We start from the raw sequence: 6,999 nt of genomic DNA on the forward strand, positions 1-6,999 counted from the left end.
AGTAGGGGAGAGGAAAACAAGAGGCAAATGGAAAATAATGTAATACGAAGGATAAGAGTTGTGATGGGTACTTGGTATGTCTTGACTTGGCGTAGATCTCCCCGGCAACGGCGCCTGAAATCCTTCTTGCTAGCTCTTGAGCACTGCGTTGGTTTTCCCTTAAAGAGGAAAGAGTGGTGCAGTAAAGTAGCGTACGTATTTCCCTCAGTAAGAGACCATGCGCAAGTCATCTCGTACCTACACAAATAAATAAGAACCTCGCAACCAACGCGATCAAGGGGTTGTCAATCCCTTCACGACCACTTGCAAGAGTGAGATCTGATAGAGATGATAATAATAAGATAAGTATTTTTGATATTTTTATGATATAGATTGAAAGTAAAGATTGTAAAATAAAATAGATTGGAAACTTTTATGATGGAAAATAGACCCCGAGGCCATAGGTTTCACTAGTGGCTTCTCTCAAGATAGCATAAGTATTATGGTGGGTGAACAAATTACTGTCGAGCAATTGATAGAAAAGCGAATAATTATGAGAATATCTAGGAATGATCATATATATAGGCATCACATCCGCGACAAGTAGACCGAAACGATTCTACATCTACTACTATTACACACATCGACCGCTATACAGCATGCATCTATAGTATCTATTATATACTTAAAACAGAAGTAAAACAAACCATTACATGAATCCATATAGATTAAATTATTTTGATCATTTATTTTATCTTTTAACAGCTGAGATTAAAAGATGGAAACGTTACGTAAAAATATGTGTACATGTACAAGTAGTAAAACATGCCATGTGCAAACAACGCACGTAGGTTCCATCCGAACGTCAACTAGCCCACAGAAACAGAAAAAAAATCTTTCAATCGTCAAGGAATCAAAAATAATAGGAAACCTAAACAAATAAAGACAATGATTGGACCTAACGAGACCTCACATGAGAAACTTCCAAAACAAGAACCATGAAACGAAAAAAGCCCGATCTGCTTTCCACACGGTCACAGCCACCTCAACCCACACACCTCCACCCATATATAAATGAGTACAGCCGGCCGCAGAAGCACACACCCAAAGAATTAGAAGTCAGCAAAGACATCACACGTGACTAGGCAACTCGACGTCGACACGAAAAGACACCTCAGCCACCTCTAGCCGCTTCACTTGACATTCGATAAAGTCACGCCAAAGCACGCTCAACGCATGACGAAGCCATGCCCAGCTACTCTAATCGACATGGAAGAAGGGACGCCAAAGCACTTTTGGCCTGAATCATCAGATAATTTAGTAATTGTTATTAACAGTCTTATTTTCTCTAGATATAATCTTTATAAATATTGTATCAATTGACAAATTGTTCCCTATTAATATTCAACGCAAAACACTATGGCATGCAACAAGTTGAGCGACTTAAATACAAGGGGACATAACTGGAACATTCAAGTAAAACAAATGTGAATATGGGATTGAGTCAATCCTACCACCGATGAGCTTATTAGCCTAGATATGATACACGTGCAAAGTAACATCACAAATCGACCAAATAATCGGTGCGGAGATCCTAGACAAAGATGACGATCTGGACGGATATGAAACTGTGGAAAATTTCATGATGCACGGGCCTTGCGGAGTGTCAAATACAAAATCACCATGCATGATTGGCAACAGATGCACTAAGCACTTCCCAAAAGGATACAATGTCGATACCACAAACGATGAGGATGGCTTATAGAAGGCGAGATAATGGAAGGAAGATCAAAAAGGGAGGAGTAATGTTCAACGACAGATTTGTCGTACCCTACAATCGAAACCTTTTGGCCAATTCCAAGCTCACATAAATGTTGAGTGGTGCCACAGGCCAAGGTTAATCAAGTACCTACCTATTTAAGAACATCCATAAAGATGATGACCAGGTAACAACCTTGCTAAAGGGAAGAGATGCAGCAAATGACTATGATGACATCAAGAAATACCTAGAGATGAGATACATATCAACAACTGAAGCATGCTGGCAGACATTCCTGTTTGATATACACCATCATGATCCACCAGTCGTGAGACTACCATTCCACATTAAAAATGAGCAAGAACTTATTTTTCCGGACTCGATTGACATAGAGAAGATAGTAAGAAGGCCAGGATCCACGAGTACTAAGTTCACTGAGTGGATGGAGGCAAACAAAATACATGAGGTGGGAAAACAATTAACCTATGCCGAATTACCATCAAAATTAGTATGGAAAAGCGAAACCAAAACCTGAGGAGCGGAAAAGGGGCTTCGCTATTGGAAGAATCTACTATGGACACCCTGCAAGTGGAGATAGAGAAACTAATGAGGCAAGCAAGAAAAACACTAAAGGACTATCCAGACATTGAACTACGAAATGCTACAGAACTTGAACAACTTGGGAACAGAATGATAATCGAAGAACTTAGCTACGACATGGAGGCACTAAAGAATGAGCACAAAACCATAATAAGCAATGTCAACCACGGCTAGAAAATGACCTTTGATGCAATAATAGAATCAGCTGAGAAAGGACTTGGAAAACATATATTTGTAGAAGGCTACGGTGGCACATGCAAAACTTACCTATGGAAAGCAATTACAACGAAGCTACTATCAGAAGGAAAGAAAGTGATTTCGGTAGTATCATCTAGCATTGAAGCTTTGCTCCTATAAGGTGGAAGAACAGCGCACTCAAGATTACACATTCCAATAAATACCACGAAAGAATCAACATGTGAAATAAAACAAGGATCACATTTGGCTGAACTGGTAAAGAAAACCTCGGTGATATTATTGGACGAGGCTCCTATGACAAACACTGCTTCGATGCACTAGAAAAAAGCCTTAGGGATATTCTAAGGTTCACAAACCAAAATATTGACGAAAGGCCATTTGGTGACATGACAGTTGTGCTAGAAGGCGACTTCAGACAAATACTTCAAGTGATAACAAAGGGAAAGAGAGAGCAGATAGTAAATGCCTCGGTCAAAGGTCATACCTATGGAAGTACTTTTAAATATTTTTCTAACTGAAAACATGTGACTAAAGTTTGTCAGAAGATCCAATACAAAAGCAAAATGTGGCCGAATTTGCAGAATGGATCAAATTGCGATAAAAATGATGAAGGAGATGATTGGGTAAGAGTACGTAAAGACCTACTTCTACTTAAAGGAGAAGACCCCAAAGAAGAGATAGTAAAAATCACGTACCCAAACTTGCAGCAAAACTATCGTAATAGTGAATTTGTCGAAGAAAGAGCAATACTGTGTCCAAGGAATGAAATAGTTGAGAGAAGATAAATTACTACATAATAAGCCAAATACAATGTGAAGAGATGACATACCTATACTTGGACACTGTATGCAAGGCAACAATGAATTACAACACAATGGAGAATATGTGTCCAGCAGAGTTCCTCAACAACATGATCTTCCCAGGAATTCCAATCCACGATCTAAAACTGAAGGTAGGTTTGCAGGTGATGCTCCTACGGAACATCAATCAAGCAGCAAGTTTATGCAATGGCACAAGAATGACTATCACACAGCTGGGCAAAAGGTACATTGAGGCACAAATAATCACAGGAACACACGTCAGTGACAAGGTATACATACCTGAAATTATTATGTCACCAAGCGACTTGAAGTGGCCCTTCGTGCTGAAAAGAAGGCAATATCCTCTATCAGTTTATTTTGCAATGACCATAAATAAAAGCCAATGTCAATCCCTAAAGAAGGTGGGCCTATATTTGCCTAAGCAAGTCTTCTGCCATGGGCAACTATATGTGGCATTAACAAGAGTCACATACACAGAAGGATTAAAGGTGTTGATTGACGACACAGAGTGCCCAAGCGAAGATAGCGCAAAGAATATATATAGTATACAAAGAGATGTTCTAATTTTAGAAGATCTCTTCGTAAATCATGACCTTAGTAAGAACATGACAATGCATATTATTATTGCCATACACTGCTTTCATGCATATAGATGTTAACAAGTATGTACATGTAGCTTCCTTTCTGTATGACGACAATCAATCGGTACGTATTAATTTAAAAATATATACTCCATTGATTCTTATTATAGCGGATGAGCTTTAAAGATGAAAAGGTTACGTAAGACATAGAGCGCGTACACAGTAGATCATTGACACATCTACAAGGAGTTCTCTTTTTTTCTGAGAGAGGATGTACAGGGAAGTCCAACATGCATACATACACATTTTAGTTAGAAAAGCACACGAACTTCAACTCAAAAAGAAAAGGCACACCAACTTCTGTGAGATAACACACATATAGGGGAGTCCAAACACGCATACAAAGACATTAGTTAGAAAAGGAAACCAACTAGAAAGAGCAAACTACGAGTGGTCTGTTATCGGGAATAAAAAGCACATACATGGCAGAAAAAATGCAAGAAGGTCTATACCAAATAAAAAACGCCTTATCGGATAATAATGAAAATATATATGAGTCTTCCCCGGACATGTATGCCGTACATGGAAGAGATGTGTCCCTGTCTATCTAGGATTCTAATTGAATGCAAATCTTATTTTTGCAAAAAAATCAACACTAATTTGCAACTCCCACATGCACGCATGCAAACAGGAAAGCTAGCATACGTGTATGCATGCTTATCTCCATACTTGCATGAAAAATAAGAAAATAGACACCTATAATACTATAGCTAACACATCAAAATATCCCATACACTTATCAACCTACCACGCATTGAATACAGAAGCGATGAGCGTCCAACTAATTGAAATATCAAATCCATAGATTCGTACAGAATCTGCATTAGATGAGTTAAGAAAACATTGTATCTGGTGAACACCCAAAAAAATTGGTTTTAAAATTAATTTTTTAATAAAAAATGTTTGGAAAAGAATCAAAGATATTCTATATGAAGTCCATAAAAAAGAATCCAGTAAATTAAAATAAGAGGATAATTTAGCAATTTTCAATGAGTAGTTACATTTTCTTAGATGCGCATGTTACATAGTAATTAATAACCAAAGAATTAGCATGATTGCAACTGTATTGTCGTAATCAAGGAATGCAATTAAAACATGTTTAGGCGAAGGAACCGAGATGATAAGGCAAGACTGAACAATGTTTAGACTTGATCTCATGGCGGCAATTTCTCAAAACAATATAAAAACATAGCCAGACACTGAGAGATGAGATGTGGAAGAGGTAAATCATGACCTTAGTAAGAAGATGACAATGCATATTATTTTTTCCATACACTGCTTTCATGCATACAGATGTTAACAAGTGTGTACATGCAGCTTCCTTTCTGCATGGGCAGAAGTTTTTTTGAATAATAACCACTCTAATAAACATGATTCTCAGAAACCATATTAGCCGACAAGATTCCATAAGCAAGATAAGAAACTATATGTGTAGCTAATTCAGACGTCTTACATTTGTGTGTGCACCATATAACATTGTGTATGTTCACCATATTGCAGTGCCTCTACATGGTAATTAAGACGCAAGAAGCCAACAACAAAACTAGCCGCACCTAAATCGATGAACTTGAAAACTTAACTTGCAGCTAGGCGCATGCATGTCTCACATTAAGTTGATGCTTCTGTTACCTAGATCGGTAAAAGTGCATCTAAAATTCCTTTGTTTTACTGTCAATCAATAATTAAATGCAAGGGTCTCTTGCTAGGTTCAGTTAGACTTAATTCCAGCAGATCCATACATTTGCTTTACTGTGTTCTCTACTTCAGAATTCAGAGAACAAGTATAAGTGCACTTCTCCGCTCAGAAATTTTTGGTATAATTTCTAATTTCACACGAAAAGTTGTTTAGTAATGGAAAGATAAAATCTTATTCTGATTTCTAGATCATTCAACTTAAAAAAACTTATATGGTTCAAATAACACTTACATTTGGTAGAAGTCTGGATAGCAGGAGGGCAACAACTAACATCGACTCGCAGAAGATACTCACGTCTTGCAGATATTTCTTCCTCCGCGAACTCCCTCAATGCCTTCGCAGCCCCAACATCCAGAAACTCCAGCTACGACAACTTTGAGTAGGACAGCCCACGTTCTCACTATACATCTCCGTGACCGCGTTGCCAGAGTCGACGAGTTCGCCGAGATCCACACGCTCACCCAGCCACATGTGCCACCACCAAGGAAGAAAAATCACGAGAAAAGAAGCGACATGTGGATCTGGGATAGCATGAGGATTAGTTTCCTGATGGGGCACAGCGACGTCGTCCTTCGCCGGCGGCAAATCGGAAGAAATGGCGGATGTGTATGAGGTGCCTGGTGGGGATCGTATGGTAGGACAGGAGAGTTCTTTTTTTACTAAGAGGGAAAGGAGAGAGAGTTCTATGTAGATATCATTTTAATGCTTAGAGTTCTGTGTAAATGACTGGGACTGGGACTACCGGCTGTTTTACTTAGAAAAATTTTTTACGGAGTGGTAATCATCTTCACTCTAATGGGCTTGCAGAAAAGTACATTAGGCATGACACATAATACATCTTTTCTTTTTGCGGGAACACATCATACATTGGCTATGCAAGAATTGGGTACAAATATATATATATATATATATATATATATATATATATTTACTTCTCGGTATACACAGATGCAAACATTAAAAACCATGAATATGCTGGTGAAAAATGCTCTTAAAAAGATGGAACTTATACTTCCCCCAGAAAATAGATGAAACTTATCCATTGTTATTCAAAGGATCAGATATGATATAAATCTTTATATTTTTCACCTGTAGATAATCAGCAAGATTAGTAAGAATCAACAAACATTTTTGAATGATAGGAAAATATATATAAATTACATGCCAAAATTCATGTTGGAAAATAAACAACTTTTAGCATTTCTCGATGTACTATAAACAATTCAAAACGAATGTCATTTAATGCGAGAAAAAATAAGAACAAAATGTCAGGCCAAACTAAAATAGGAGTAGATAGAGAAATTG

General features: G+C 37.8%; 1 long non-coding RNA gene across 3 annotated transcripts; it reads right to left on the reverse strand.

Annotated features, from left to right (window-relative positions):
* Positions 1-542: 542 nt before the first annotated feature.
* On the reverse strand, positions 543-6,365 carry LOC125543948. Of its 3 annotated transcripts, none has more exons than XR_007299156.1 (5): positions 5,926-6,365; positions 3,637-3,680; positions 3,366-3,509; positions 2,270-2,320; positions 543-1,279 (listed from the first exon to the last, which is right to left on the reverse strand). It is a non-coding gene; the product is annotated as an uncharacterized LOC125543948 (long non-coding RNA). The 3 variants fall into 3 exon arrangements; XR_007299155.1 differs by adding an exon at positions 3,232-3,285 and having other exon boundaries at positions 543-2,320; XR_007299154.1 differs by having other exon boundaries at positions 543-2,320.
* Positions 6,366-6,999: the final 634 nt, after the last annotated feature.

Source organism: Triticum urartu, chromosome 3, assembly GCF_003073215.2.
Source record: "Triticum urartu cultivar G1812 chromosome 3, Tu2.1, whole genome shotgun sequence".
NCBI lineage: Eukaryota > Viridiplantae > Streptophyta > Magnoliopsida > Poales > Poaceae > Triticum > Triticum urartu.